General features: G+C 46.8%; 1 long non-coding RNA gene and 1 pseudogene across 1 annotated transcript; both read right to left on the bottom strand.

The window, feature by feature from the left end:
• Positions 1 to 2,027: 2,027 nt before the first annotated feature.
• Positions 2,028 to 13,084, bottom strand: LOC147121036 (uncharacterized). The gene is made up of 3 exons (XR_015075377.1): positions 12,672 to 13,084; positions 3,395 to 3,554; positions 2,028 to 3,238 (listed from the first exon to the last, which is right to left on the bottom strand). It is a non-coding gene; the product is annotated as an uncharacterized LOC147121036 (long non-coding RNA).
• On the bottom strand, positions 9,033 to 9,731 carry LOC147121037 (uncharacterized; annotated as a pseudogene).
• Positions 13,085 to 15,464: the final 2,380 nt, after the last annotated feature.

Below are 15,464 nucleotides of genomic sequence, written 5' to 3'. Positions count from 1 at the left end.
TATAGTAGTCAGGATAGAGAATTTATTAATTCTGAAGTTCAACGTCTCTTATTGGAAGGAATCATTGAACCTAGTTGTTCGCCTTGGCGAGCACAGGTAGTTGTCACGACTAATGAGAGACACAAGAAACGAATGGTGATAGACTATTCCCAAACTATTAATAGGTATACTCAATTAGACGCGTACCCTTTGCCTAAGATTGATGAGCTTATCAATAAAGTATCTCAGTATAAAGTTTTTAGCACTATTGATTTAAAGAGTGCTTATCATCAGATTCCTATTGTTAAGAAGGATCAACCATATACGGCCTTTGAGGCTGGTGGAAAGCTGTATCAGTTTTGCCGAATACCATTTGGTGTTACTAATGGTGTTGCTTGTTTTCAACGGGCAATGGATGCTTTTATAAGTGATAACTCCCTTTCTGACACCTTTTCATACTTAGATGACATCACAGTGTGTGGCAAATCAAGGGTGGAGCATGATTCTAATTTAAAAAGATTCCTTCAAGCTGCGGAAAAAGTTGGTTTAACTTTTAACAAAGAGAAATGTATCTTTTCGACTACTGAGGTAAATCTATTGGGGTATATTATTTCGGGAAATAAGATTAAACCAGATCCAGAACGTCTGCGACCATTGATCGATTTACCTTGTCCTACTAATTCTAAGGCTTTGCAACGAGTTGTTGGACTGTTTTCTTATTATTCTAATTGGATTGCAAATTTTTCACGGAAGATTCGGCCTCTTATTCAGGTTACGACATATCCTCTATCATGGGAGGCCAGGACATGTTTTGAGAATTTTAAAAAGGATATTTTAGGAGCAGTTGTGCATTCCATTGATGAGCAGGTTCCCTTTGTGATTGAGACGGATGCTTCGGATTTTGCAATTGGGGCTACTTTGAACCAAAATGGAAGACCTGTGGCCTTTTTCTCACGTACTTTGAATAATAGTGAAAAAAGACATTCCTCAATAGAAAAAGAGGCATACGCAATAGTAGAAGCATTGCGTAAATGGAGACATTATTTATCGGGGCGACATTTCACGTTGGTAACTGATCAAAAATCTGTGTCCTTTATGTTTGATGTTAAACATTTTGGAAAGATTAAAAATGATAAAATAATGAGATGGAGGATTGAGTTGGCATGTTACCATTTTGACATAGTTTATCGTCCGGGGAAGGATAATGTTGCTGCTGATGCACTGTCAAGGGCTTATTGTTCTGTGATTCACGGAGATACGCTTATTAATCTTCACAATGCCTTATGTCATCCTGGGGTTACGAGGATGATAACACTTTGTACGCAGTAAGAACTTGCCTTTTTCAGTTGAAGACGTCAAGCGGATGACTTCATCATGTTCTATCTGTGCTCGGTGTAAACCGAATTTCTTTAAGCCTCAACGAGCTCATCTTATAAAGGCTACTTCTCCTTTTGAACGTTTGAGTGTCGATTTTAAGGGACCTCTTCCTTCAACTAATCAAAACCGATATATATTTACTGTTGTGGACGAGTTTTCAAGGTTCCCTTTTGCTTTTCCTTGTGCAGATGTATCAGCTGCTACAGTTATTAAATGTTTGACTCAACCTTTTGTCATCTTTGGGATGCCTGCGTATATCCATTCGGATCAGGGAAGTTCTTTTATGTCTTCCCAGTTGAAGGAATACCTTCAGAGTCGGGGAATTTCTATTAGTAGAACTACCCCGTATAATCCCCAGGGTAATGGACAGTGTGAACGATACAATGGGGTGATCTGGAAGGCAATTATGTTGGCGTTGACATCCCGGAACCTTAAGAATACACAGTGGGAAATGGTGCTGCCTGATGCCCTGCATTCCATTAGATCATTGCTTTCAATGGCTACTAATGTGACCCCCCCTGAAAGGCTCTTTAACTATCCGCGGAGATCTACTATGGGATATTCGGTACCTTCATGGCTTGCTATGCAGGGACCTGTGTTGCTTCGACGCCATGTTAGATTGTCAAAATATGAGCCCTTGGTGGAGGAGGTGGAGCTGTTGGAGGCAAATTCCCAATATGCTCATATTCGATTCCAAGATGGGAAAGAAAGTACTGTTTCAATTAAAGACTTGGCTCCTTGTGGGGGCCAGCCCTCTTCTGAGGATATTAATAATGGTCATGATTCAGATAATGTGGATGCTGTTACAGATACTACGAATATTTCCAATCCGATTGCAGATAATCATACTTCTATTAGTCAGCCTTTGATAGATGTTTATGACCGTCCCAGTTCATCTTCTGATGGGATTTCTAATCCGGAAACCGTTGAGAATCGGGATATGGATAGCCTTCCTGTTGAAGATACTTCTGTGCCTTCTGGCGTGGGAGGGCAAGGAATTTCACCAAGGTTAAGAAGGTCAACACGAACAAGATATCCGGTCGACCGATTGAAAATGGACTTTTAAATTGATAGTAATGTTTTAAAAATTGTTGAAATATTATAGTATATTGTTTTAGTTGAGAGATACTTAATACTTATGCGTAATGTTATTATTTGTTGTTGTTCATTTAGTATTGTGTTATGTAAATAGTTTTATTCTCGTGCATAGTTTAGTTGTAAATAATTAATTGTAAATTGTAAAAGTTATTAGGTTGGAGTATATTTTAAAAGGAGGGGTGAATGTGGTGATTATTCCTTGATTAGTAAAAGTATTGTGATTCGTTGTTTGTTAACTGCCTTGGGATATGTGTTGTAATCTCATTGGTAGTTGATGATCACATGATGTGTTGTGGCTACCTTAAATTCAGTCCTTTTCTAGCTTTAGTTGGGACTGGATGCGGAAAGATATGCTGCTGATTTTAAAGTTAATAAAGTCTAGCTTTGGAAGGCCAATCTATTCTTTATTTCAATTCGCTCCACACTCGCAGTGACCCTGGAGACAAAACCTGCCAGAGACTCCTGCACCTGTTCCTGGAGTTCCAGCACTGCTCTCCTTCTGGATGGACCCGGAGGCACAGGGTCAACATGCAGCTGAGCCGAGCTGGCAGAGTCCTGCGCCCTCCAACGAGGACTCTCCACTGCTGTCCCTGTCTCCACCATCTGCTGATGCTCACTTGTGAGCCGTGATACACCAGGTGCTAACACTACTCTATCTCACAAAGGTCCCACCGAGGTGTGAGTGTCTGCGCTGGTGCTGGGTGCGCTGAATTCTGCTGACGCTGCGCCCTCAGAGGCTTAGGCTGTTCCTCCTGGACAGTGGGGATGGGTGCTGTCGATGGTCCTGTGGGGGAGTAAAGGAAAGAGTTAGAGATGTGAGGTAAAGGTTGCATGCACATTGAATTGTGCAGATGATCATAAGTCAATCTGTTAGAGCATCAGAATCATTATCAGTCACTCATGCAATGTCAATGAGAGGGATGCCAAACTATTCTGTCACCAGCTTGCTGTGATGCGCCCATCTGTCCGTCCCCCACTTGGGAATCTTCCTCGACACCGGTGATTTCCAGGGCCGCCTCCTCCGAGGTGGTGAGCTGGGCTACTGAGGGTGGCCCTCCTCCTGTCCACACTCTTTCCCTCTTATTGTGGGCTCTCTTTTCCTGCAATGAGGGACACAAGTGGAGTTTGAGTGAGAATGAAGGAGTGAGTGTAGAGAATCCATAGCATAGATGCTTAGAAAGAGATAAAGGGCCCTCCCTGTGTGTTGTAAGTTGCTGTCATTGCATCACAGTGATAGGGAGTGTGAGGGCTGCATGGTCGAATAGTTAAGTGAATGTGACCATAGAGAGAAGGAATGGGTAAGGGTGCAGGGATGTAAGTGTCAAGTGGGATGTGGAGGAAGAGGTTGGCAAAACATAGTGCTGGTGAGGGGAGGCGATGGGGATCAGATTGAGGGAGATAGGAAAGTCATATTCACTTTTCCTGTGCGGAGAAGGTCATGAAACCTCTTCCTGCATTGCAGCCATGTTCTGCGGCACATAGAGATTGAGTTGACCTCCTGGGCCACTTGCAGCCACACAGCTTTCGTCTGCTGGGGAGGCTTTATTCTCCCTGAGGAAGGGAAGAGCACCTCCTTATTTGATCTTTCTCCCTCCGCCAGAGCTTGGATGGAGGCCTCATCAAACCTTGGAGCACACTTTGGCCTACTGCTGGACATAGTTGCTGAATGAAGCGATCACAACAATGGGCATAAAGTTTAAAGTCTCCAGAAGAAGCAAGGCTGCTTGCTGGCCTTAAATCCAGCAGCATTGATGATGTCATCGGAGGCGACTTTCTGTCTGAAAAGACTCATTGGGCCAGGGCTTTCCACATGCTGGAAATCAATGGCCCAATTAGGGCAAAATCGCACTTTTTCCCCACTTCACTTCGGAGTCGGGGTCCTGACACGAATGCCACCTTACACGCCCCAGCCCGCCCACACTGGCAAAATCGAACCCTGTGTGTCTGTCTTCACGGAAGAAGACGCAAAAAACTTTCCAGAAATAGTAAAGAACCAAGGGTCGAGCGAGAATGAGGAACTGAAAGAAATTAGTATTAGTAAAAAAATTGTACTGGAGAAATTAATGGAACTGAAAGCTGATAAATCCCCTGGGCCTTATGGCCTACATCTTATGGGTTTTAAAAGAGGTGGCTATAGAGATAGTGGATGCTTAGGTTGTCATTTTCCAAAATTCCATAGATTCTAGAACGGTTCCCACAGATTGGAAGGTAGCAAATGTAACCACACTACTTAAGAAAGGAGGGAAGAGAGAAAACGGGGAACTACAGACCAGTTAGCCTGACATCAGAAGTAGGGAAAATGCTAGAATCTATTATTAAGGACATGGTAACAGGGCACTTAGAAAATAATAATAGGATTGGGCAGAGTCAACATGGATTTATGAAAGGGAAATTGTGTTTGACAAATCTGTTGGAATTTTTTGAGGTTGTAACTAGCAGAATAGATAAGGGGGAACCAGTGGATGTGGTGTATTTGGATTTTCAGAAGGCATTCGATAAGGTGCCACACAAGAGGTTATTAAACAAAATTAGGGCTCATGGGATTGGGGGGTAATATACTAGTATTGATTGAGGATTGATTAACAGACAGAAAACAGAGAGTAGGAATAAACGGGTAATTTTCGGGTTAGCAGGCTGTAATTAGTGGGGTACCGCAAGGATCAGTGCTTGGGCCTCAGCTATTCACAATCTACATCAATGATTTGGACAAGGGGACCAAATGTAATATATCCAAGTTTGCTAATGATACAAAGCTGGGTGGGAATGCAAGTTGTGAGGAGGATGCAAGGAGGCTTCATGGGGATATAGACATGGCAAATGAAATAATACAGTAAACTCTTTTGTATCCAGGACCAGGATGGTGCCGGTTGATGAAAAATTCTGGATAACAGAGAGGTAGGCAATTTTTAACACAAAAAAAATAAAAACCACTGACTAACTCGGACACCGCGGGAAACTTGGACTCGGAAAAACGAGTGCTGGATGGATTCGGCAAGATTACCGGCTATCTATTTTGCCGGTTATTAAAGAATTCCGGATGATTAAGTGCCGTTTAAACAAGAGTTTACTGTAATGTGGAGAAATATGAAGTTATCCACTTTGCGGTAGGAAAAATAGAAAAGCTGAGTATTTTTTAAATGGTGAGAGATTGGGAAATGTTGGTGTTCAGAGGGACCTGGGTGTCCTTGTACACGAATCACTGAAAGTTAACATGCAGGTACAGCAAGCAATTAGGAAAGCAAATGGTATGTTAGCCTTTATTACAAGAGGATTTGAGTATAAGAGTAAAGACGTCTTACTGCAATTATATAGGGCCCTGGTGAGACCACACCTGGAGTATTGTGTACAGTTTTGGTCTCCTTACCAAAGGAAGGATATACTTGCCATAGAGGGAGTGCAACGAAAGTTCACCAGACTGGTTCCTGGGATGGGGGGGAATTGTCCTATGAGGACAGATTGAGTAGACTAGGCCTATATTCTCTAGAGTTTAGAAGAATGAGAGATGATCTCATTGAAACATACAAAATTCTTACAGGGTTTGACAGGGTAGTTGCAGGGAGGATGTTTCCCCTGGCTGGGGAGTCTAGAACCAGGGGTCACAGTCTCAGAATAACAGGTTGGCCATTTAGGACTGAGATGAGGACAAATTTCTTCACTCAGAGGGTGGTGAATGTTTGGAATTCTCTACCCCAGAGGGCTGTGGAGGCTCAGTTGTTGAGTATACATAAGACAGAGATCAATAGATTTTTGAATATTAAGGGAATCAAGGGATATGGAGATAGTGCAGGAAAGTGGAGATGAGGTAGAAGATCAGCCATGATCTTATTGAATGGTGGAGCAGGCTCGAAGGGACAAATGGCCTACTCCTCCTAGTTCTCATGTTCTTAAGTCACCCGGATACTTCACTGTCTTTAATGAATACAGCTGGGAGACTGGATTTCCTTATGACAAAAGCACTGTAAAAACTCCTTGCAAATTTAGCATTGACATGCAGGACTTGTAGCTGATCAAGAAAAAGAAATTCAAGGCTGTGGTGACCTTGACTGGTACAGTCAATGCATTCATCCCAGAGGGATTCCCACTGGGACATCCATGTCCCTAGTGCAAAGCAGTACTTTGAACAGAGCTGACTAAAACTAGCAGCAAAAGTCCTGAGTGAACCTCCAAAGCATAAAGAGATTGATATTTGAGCATCAACCTTCAGTAGCAGCACACCCTTTACTGTGGACAGTGTTGAGATATCAAAATATAGTTAAATTATTAAATTAACTCAGTGCTTCTAAAAATACAGTAACAGCACACAAAATGGCCACCTCAATGTGGTATCTGCCTCAGGGATAGATTCCTGCAGCTCCTACTGTCACTTATTTAGTGCTGGTAGCTATTTGGAGTGAAGTTGGGGGAAATGGGTAGTAGGTGTTAGCTATTTCCTCTTGACCCCATTTAAATGCGATAGATCAGGCCTTAAAGAGACTGCTCATCCTTTGGGAGGATAATTCTGGTGCAGTTTTGTAGCAGCAGATTAAAGGAGGTTTTAAACCCCAAATCTGCCCCAAAATGGGTGGTAATTCAGAGGAAAATCCACCCATATATTTTTATAAAACAGGTTCCACTGACAGAATCTCCTGTTTTCTATAACAAGTTCTCAGATAAAATATTATTGATAACTTTATGCTCCAAATTTCTTGTCTGATTACATTTTAAATTAAATAAAAACAATGTACAGCACAGAAGGAGGCCATTTGGCCCATCAAGTCTGCGCCAGCTCTTTCCCCAGATCCCTGCTATTTTTTCTCCTTCAAGTATTTAATTATTAACATGCTTTTTTAAATAACAAGCGGAATTTGGTAAATTGTTCAAGCTAAAAGTCGGGTAACAGATGACTAAGTTCAAGAATAGCTAAAATTAGATGGAAAATAATTTCAATATCTGTTCATTTGGCCGGAGTAGTGACTCATAATAAAGGAGCTGACGGTTAACATTCAAACCTCTTACACTTTAACCGTTGCAGTTGGTTCAGCTGCCACTGGATGGCGCCAACATAAAGCAATAAATCTAAAATCCAGCTGAAAACGTATCCAGCTGAAAACGTATCAGTCCAAAAAGAATCAGATTGCTAGATACTGGTCATCTATCACCTTTGTTCTGATTTGTAACACTCAGTAATTAACTACTTTCCACATCTCTGAAGAAGATTGCAATCTTCTTTCTTTTGTCCTTCCAAATGGTTCCCCTCTTCTGAAGGTGCTAGTCAGGATGCTCCAGTCATCATGAGTGTGGTGCAGGCTTGATGGACCAGCTGGTCTTTTCCTGTCGTATGTTCGTAAAGGGACAATGTAACACCACATCTCGTTATCATGGGATGCATGCTCTCATGTGAGGTCGTTTTTTTAATTTGTTCCTGGGATGTGGACTTTGCTGGCAAGGCCAGCATTTATTGCCAATCCCTAATTGCCCTTGAGAAGGTGGTGGTGAGCCGCCTTCTTGAACCGCTGCAGTCCGTGTGGTGAAGGTACTCCCACGGTGCTGTTAGGGAGGGAGTTCCAGGATTTTGACCCAGCGACGATGATGAATCGGCGATATATTTCCAAGTCAGGATGGTGTGTGACTTGGAGGGGAACTTGGAGGTGGTGGTGTTCCCATGCGCCTGCTGCCCTTGTCCTTCCAGGTGGAAGAGGTTGCGGGTTTGGGAGGTGCTGCTGAAGAAGCCTTGGCGAGTTACTGCAGTGGATCTTGTAGATGGTACACACTGCAGCCACGGTACGCCGGTGGTGGAGGGAGTGAATGTTTAAGGTGGTGGATGGGGTGCCAATCAAGTGGGCCGCTTTGTCCTGGATGGTGTCGAGCTTCTTGAGTGTTGTTGGAGCTGCACTCATCCAGGCAAGTGGAGAGTATTCCATCACACTTCTGACTTGTGCCTTGTAGATGGTGGAAAGGCTTTGGGGAGTCAGGAGGTGAGACAATCGCCACAGAATACCTAGCCTCTGACCTGCTTTTGAGGCCACAGTATTGATGTGGCTGGTCTAGTTAAGTTTCTGCTCAATGGTGGCCCCCAGGATGTTGATGGTGAATGGTGATGCTAATGGCGTTGAATGTCAAGGAGTGGTGATTCGACTCTTGCTTGTTGGAGATAGTCATTGCCTGGCACTTGTGTGGCACGAATGTTACTTGCCACTTATCAGCCCAAGCCTGAATGTCGTCCAGGTCTTGCTGCATGAGGACATGGACTGCTTCATTATCTGAGGAGTTGCGAATGGAATTGAACACTGCAATCATCAGCGAACATCCCGTCCCCACTTCTGACCTTATGATGGAGCGAAGGTCATTGATGAAGCAGCTGAAGGTGGTTGGGCCGAGGATACTGCCCTGAGGAACTCCTGCAGTGATGTCCTGGGGCTGAGATGATTGATCTCCAACAACTACAACCATCTTCCTTTGTGCTAGGTATGTCTCCAGCCAGTGGAGCGTTTTCCCCCTGATTCCCATTGATTTCAGTTTTACTAGGACTCCTTGATGCCACACTCGGTCAACTGCAGCCTTGATGTCAAGGGCAGTCACTCTCACCTCACCTCTGGAATTCAGCTCTTTTGTCCATGTTTGGACCAAGGCTGTAATGAGGTCTGGAGCAGAGTGGTCCTGGCAGAACCCAAACTGAGAATCGGTGAGTAGGTTATTGGTGAGTAAGTGCCGCTTGATACACCTTCCATCACTCATTCCATGATTGAGATGGGGTGGTAATTAGACGGATTGGATTGGTCCTGGTTTTTGTGGACAGGACATACCTGGGCAGTTTTCCACATTGCCGGGTAGATGTCAGTGTTGTAGCTGTACTGGAACAGCTTGGCTAGAGGTGCGGCTAGTTCTGGAGCACAAGTCTTCAGCACGACAGCTGGGATGTTGTCGGGGCCCATAGCCTTTGCTGTATCCAGTGCGCTCAGCCGTTTCTTGATATCACGTGGAGTGAATCAAATTGGCTGAAGACTGGCTTCTGTGATGGTGGGGACTTCAGGAGGAGGCTGATTTGGATCATTCACTCGGCACTTCTGGCTGTGGACGGTTGCAAACGCTTCAGCCTTGTCTTTTGCACTCGCGTGCTGGGCTCCACCACCATTGAGGATGGGGATATTCATGGAGCCTCCTCCTCCCGTTAGATGTTTAATTGTCCACCACCATTCATGACTGGATGTGGCAGGACTGCAGAGCTTTGATCTGATCCGTTGATTGTGGGATCACTTAGCCCTGTCTATAGCATGCTGCTTCCACTGTTTAGCATGCATGTAGTCCTGTGTTGGAGCTTCCCCAGGTTGGCACCTCATTTTTAGGTATGCCTGGTGCTGCTCCTGGCATGCTCTTCTACACTCCTCATTGAACCAGGGTTGGTCCCCTGGCTTGATGGTAACGTAGAGTGAGGGATATGCCGGGTCATGAGGTTACAGATTGTGGTGCAATACAATTCTGCTGCTGCTGATGGACTCCCAGAGCCACTCCCTCCCGACTGTATACCACTGTGCTGCCACCTCTGTCCTGACAGTAGGACAGGACATACCCAAGGATAATGATGCAGGAATCTGGGACATTGGCTGTGAGTATGACTATGTCAGGCTGTTGCTTGACTAGTCTGTGGGGCAGCTCTCCCAATTTTAGCACAAGTCCCCAGATGTTGGTGAGGAGGACTTTGCAGGGTCGATCGGGTTGGGTGTGCCTTTGTCGTGTCCGAAGCCGGTGCCGAGTGGTCCGTCCGGTTTTATTTTTATTATTGTTTTTCGTTGCAGTTTGTTACAACGGAGTGACTTGCTAGGCCATTTCAGAGGGCAGTTAAGAGTCAACCACATTGCTGTGGGTCCAGAGTCACATATAGGCCAGACCAGGTAAGAACGGCAGATTTCCTTCCCTAAAGGACATTAGTGAACCAGATGGATTTTTACAATAATCCGGCAGTTTCATGGTCACCTTTACTGATACTAGCTTTTTATTCCAGATTGATTTAATTAACTGAATTTAAATTCCCCAGCTGCCGTGGTGTGATTTGAACTCACGTCTCTGGATCATTATTCCAGGCCTCCGGATTACTGGTCCAGTGACATAACCACTATGCTACCGTTCCCGTCTATGCCACTCACATGCACTTAACATTGGCCTGAAATTTACGGTCAGCGACGAAGCAGAGGCGCTCACTGCTGGCCCCGAAGAACGCTGCTCACAGAGATCTCGCGATTTCTGTGGCGAGAAATTTGCCTTTTTTGACGCATAAGTGATTTCAGTGCAATATAACAGGGAATCCCTAACGCAATCTGCTGTGACGCAACAAGCTGTCTAAGCAGCCAATCACATTGCAGAATTCTTAGACAGGGAAGCAGGAAATGAGAACCTGCTTTTATCCTGATGTTTTAAAAATGTTGAGAGAGCAAAACAAAAACTGAAATAAATATGAGCAAACTTTTTTAAAAGTTTTTTTTAAGTTCCTTGAAAATTGTAATCTTTATCATAATTTCTTTTCTTTATAATGCAGAAATTTAACACTCCACAAAATTTAAATGAGTTTTTCAGGTCCATAATGTTTGTTTAGCAGTCAATACGCTGTTAAAACCCCAGTTACATCTAATCCAACAAGGCCTAACATTTAATGGGGTATTTAACAGTGATATTACTGCAGAAAAGCCCCAAGTTTTTGTCAGTTTCCCCGATTTCACTGCTTACACTGATTGCCGGCTATGAGGTGGGTTCCCCAGCGTAGCCTGTGTCGGAGCAGTGAATGACTGACCACAACTTCAGGATTTCTGCATTTATATGCACATGCGCTACATCCTGAAGTTGCGGTCAGTTTCAAACGGGTAATAAAATCGCCATTATTACCCACTGCAGATTCCGGCTCTTTGTCTTCTCTCCCACCAAAGGAAAAGATCGCCCACAATCAACACCGCAAAAATACAATCGGGAAGCAGCAGCTGCACTGAAACCTCTGAGCATGCATTAGGAGGCGCTGCAAGTTGTGGACAGGCAAACAGGAGAGGGTGAGGTTGGAGGCAAGGTGGCAACAGAAGGTTGATAAAAGCTGGGAAATGCTCATCATAGGTGGTGTCAGCTTTATGCGCTTTCTCAAAGTAGTGCAACACCCTTACACTGATTCACTATTTCTTTAAAGGGGAATGTCACTGTGTACACAGCTAAACTAGCTCTTCTGTGTCATAAAACACAGGGGGCGAAATTCGGCTGTTTTGCAACTGCTGTTAGCACCTCTGGGGGGTGCTAATGGGGCGCAAAGGGCTTATCGCCTGAGGGGGGGGGGCGAAAAAAGCGTCTCCCGAGAAATTCGGCGGGGCATTGCTGAGATGCTACACGATAGCGCCGCGCCCCTGCCGGTAGCACTCCAGGCCGCTGTGCCGCCGGCAATGACGTCATTGGCGTGTGCCACAACTGCTTAGCACCCCGCGGCATCCCCTTACCATCCCGTGGCAGAAATTCGGCTGCGCCCCGCGAGGCTGCCATGGGCGATGTCAGTGCCAGCCTTGCGGGTTGCGAACTGGGCCGACCTCCGCTCGCGGGACGGTATTTAAAGGGGAGGTGCGACCATGACCCCCGCCGCCATTGTCTTGTTTTGGCCAACCCCCAGGTCGGTCCTCTGAGGTGGGCCATGGCATGGTCCTGGCCACCATCACGCAGCCCGGCACCGCGTCTCGGTGGCAGGCTGCGACCGCGACACCACGCCGCCCTGGTGGCCTAGTGTGCGCAATGGCCCTCCCCTATAACTAAAGGGGAGTTGAAAAGCGGCAGCGCTCCGCAGAGCCTCCACCAAGCGCTGCCAATCGTGCCTCGACATCGCCTCGGTTACTGCCCCACCAGGAAGATAGCGCTCCACTTCCTGTGCGGGGCGGTAAGCCTAATTTAGCGGCCGGGGCGCTACTTCCGCGCCAGGCGCTAAATGTCCGGCCTTAACTCGGTTACCATCCCCGAATGGGGCATAACCGAATTTTTGCGCGCAGTAACTCTTCTGTGTTTTACATCTTGCAGGAAGAGACCAGTCATGGCAAATGGGGAATCTGCTGCCTGTGCACTCTCCTTAGACTGTAGGGAATGAGATCCTTCTACCCTCCTTCATCATCACATTCTGCTTCCGCAAGCAGCAGCTCTTTCTTCATTATGCTGTTATGCAGTTTAAAGTTGTGAAGCTTGCTGAATGTTCGCTGAAGGAAATGAAGAGCTACAGGTAATATACAGACCTGATCAAATAAGCCACCAGCCTCGCCTTCCCCAATATTCATGGCTTTGTTTAGGTCTCTAATCTTCAGGGCTTTGTGAGGACTATGATGTCAGGTACTCCTCTTCCCCGTCTTGCTCCTCTCCCTGGCATTATGTGCTGTTTTGTCCTGCAGAAAGAGAGGGTGAGAGTTAGTGAGTGGCTGTTAAAAAGGTAAGTGGGAATGTGTAGAACTTGTGCACATAGTGTAACTGCTGTGAGCAAGAGAAGATATAGATGGAATGAGGATGGGTAGGTGAAGAATGTAAAGCCAAGTGTGTGGAATGTGAAGTGAGAAATCACAGAATGGTTACAGCACAGAAGGAGGCCATTCGGCCCTTCAAGCCTGTGCCGGCTCTCTGCAAGAGTGCTTCAGCTAGTCCCACTCTCTGCCCTTTCCCCATAGCCCTGCAAATTTTTTTCCTTCAGGTACTTATCTAACTCCCTTTTGAAAGCCGTGATTGAGTCTGCCTCCACCACCCTTTCAAGCAGTGCATTCCAGATCATAACCACTCACTGCATAAAAATGTTTTTCCTCATGTCGCCTTTGGTTCTTTTGCCAATCACCTGTGTCCTCTGGTTCTCGACCCTTCCGCCAATGGGAACAGTTTTTCTCTATCTACTCTGTCTGGACCCCTCATGATTTTGAATACCTCTGTCAAATCTTTTCTCAACCTTCTCTGCTCGAAGGAGAACCCCAGCTTCTCCAATCTATCCACGTAACTGAAGTCCCTCATCCCTGGAATCATTCTCGTAAATCTTTTCTGCACCCTCTCTAAGGCCTTCACATCCTTCCTAAAGTGTGGTGCCCAGAATTGGACACAATACTCCAGTTGAGGCCGAACCAGTGTTTTATACAAGTTCATCATAACTTCCTTGCTTTTGTACTCTATGCCTGTTTATGAAGCCCAGTATCCCGCATGCTTTTTTAACTGCTTTCTCAACCTGCCTTGCCACCTTCAATGATTTGTGCACATATACCCCTAGGTCTCTCTGTTCATGCACCCCCTTTAGGATTGCACCCTTTAGTTTATATTGCCTCTCCTCATTCTTCCTACCAAAATGTATCACTTCGTACTTTTCTGCATTCAATTTCATCTGCCACGTGTCCGTCCATTTCACCAGCCTGTCTATGTCTTCTTGAAGTCTATCACTATCCTCCTCACTGTTCACTATACTTCCAAGTTTTGTGTCATCTGCAAATTTTGAAATTGTACCCGCCGCCGCTCTTTAATCTTCTATATATATAAATCGGTCCTTCTGTCTGTCCTTCTGTCTGTCTGTCCTTCTGTCTGTCTGCACGTGTGCGTCTGGGCGGCTATGCGCTCAAAAGTTACAGGGCGTACCTACGCGTGCATTACGTCGAAAGAAAGCTTACCTTTCCAAAACGGTTTTAAGCGTATTTACGTTTCGGCCGGGCTAAAATCGCGCCCGCGGTATCCGAAAAACCTTAACATTCCGCTCATTAGCATCTCATTATCTGCTCATTAGCGACAGAGTGACCTCGAGCTCGACCAATCGTACGCCGGGTTGCTGGCGTGTGCCGCCGGGCCAATCGGTGCGTGTGTGGGCGGGCCTTATCGTTCTGAACCGAGGTGAGTCGCCGCCATCTTGATTCCAAACTTTTCCTTTCTTTTTCCCGCTTTCTGCGTCTTTAAAAAAAACGTTGCTTTTAAAACACATATTGTTTTTTAAAAAAATGATTTAGAAAGTCATTAACTTATATCTAATCTCATTAATTTTCCTACCTTTCCCCGTTTTTCCAGGTAGGCCTCGAAGCCTCGGCCTCTCCTCCACACCCACGCCCGAGCTAGGCACCTCCCGGCCCCACTCGAAGGCTGGAGGGGCGGGCCTCAGCCCAGCGCCGCTACCTTACTAAAGGGTGCGCGCGCGCGCAGCAGGAGCAGCTGAGACGCGGCGTCTCTCTCTCTGGCTCGGGCGGGGCTTGGTGAGCGTCAAGGGTTACCCTGGCAACCGGGCCCGCCGGCCGTCTCGCACAGCCGCAATCTTGAAGCCAGCTCGGGAGGCCGGTGCTCGGAAGATCGCGCCTCCGGAGTTCGGTGCTTGGTTGGTGGGGGGGGCGAGCCTCGGGGGGGCCAACCAGGGGGCTCGGGAGTTTGGGGGGACGGGGATCAGGGGGCTCGGGGACTCTCCCCCTTCCCCTCCCCAGCCTCCTCCCTCCTCTCTCCCCCTTCCCCTCCCCAGCATCCTCCCTCCTCTCTCCCCCCTCCTCTCTCCTCCTCCCCCCTCCTCCCGCCCCCCCTGCTCTCTCCTCCTCCCTCCTCCCCTCCCCCCTCCCCTCCCTCCCTTCCACCCCCCCACCCTCCCTTCCCCCCCCGCCCTCCCTTCCACCCCCCCGCCCTCCCTTCCCCCCCGCCCTCTCTTCACCCCCCCGCCCTCTCTTCACCCCCCCGCCCTCTCTTCACCCCCCCGCCCTCTCTTCACCCCCCCGCCCTCTCTTCACCCCCACGCCCTCTCTTCCCCCCACGCCCTCTTCCCCCCACGCCCTCTCTTCCCCCCAGTCTCTCTCTCTCTTCCCCCCAGTCTCTCTCTCTCTTCCCCCCAGTCGCTCTCTCTCTACCCCCCAGTTGCTCTCTCTCTTCCCTCCCAGTCACGCTCTCTCTCTCCCCCCCCCCCCACAGTCGCTCTCTCTCTCTCTCTTCCAACAACAACATGCCCTCGAAAAAGCCTCGGCACCGCCGGGCACTTCAGCTAGTCTATATATATATAAATCGGTCGATCTGTCTGTCTGTCCTTCTGTCTGTCTGCACGTGTG

The sequence above is a fragment of the Somniosus microcephalus genome, chromosome 3 (assembly GCF_052327205.1).
Source record: "Somniosus microcephalus isolate GS21.2 chromosome 3, FLI_Smic_1.0, whole genome shotgun sequence".
NCBI classification, from domain to species: Eukaryota; Metazoa; Chordata; class Chondrichthyes; order Squaliformes; family Somniosidae; genus Somniosus; species Somniosus microcephalus.
This window is presented reverse-complemented; position numbering and strand designations above follow the sequence as displayed.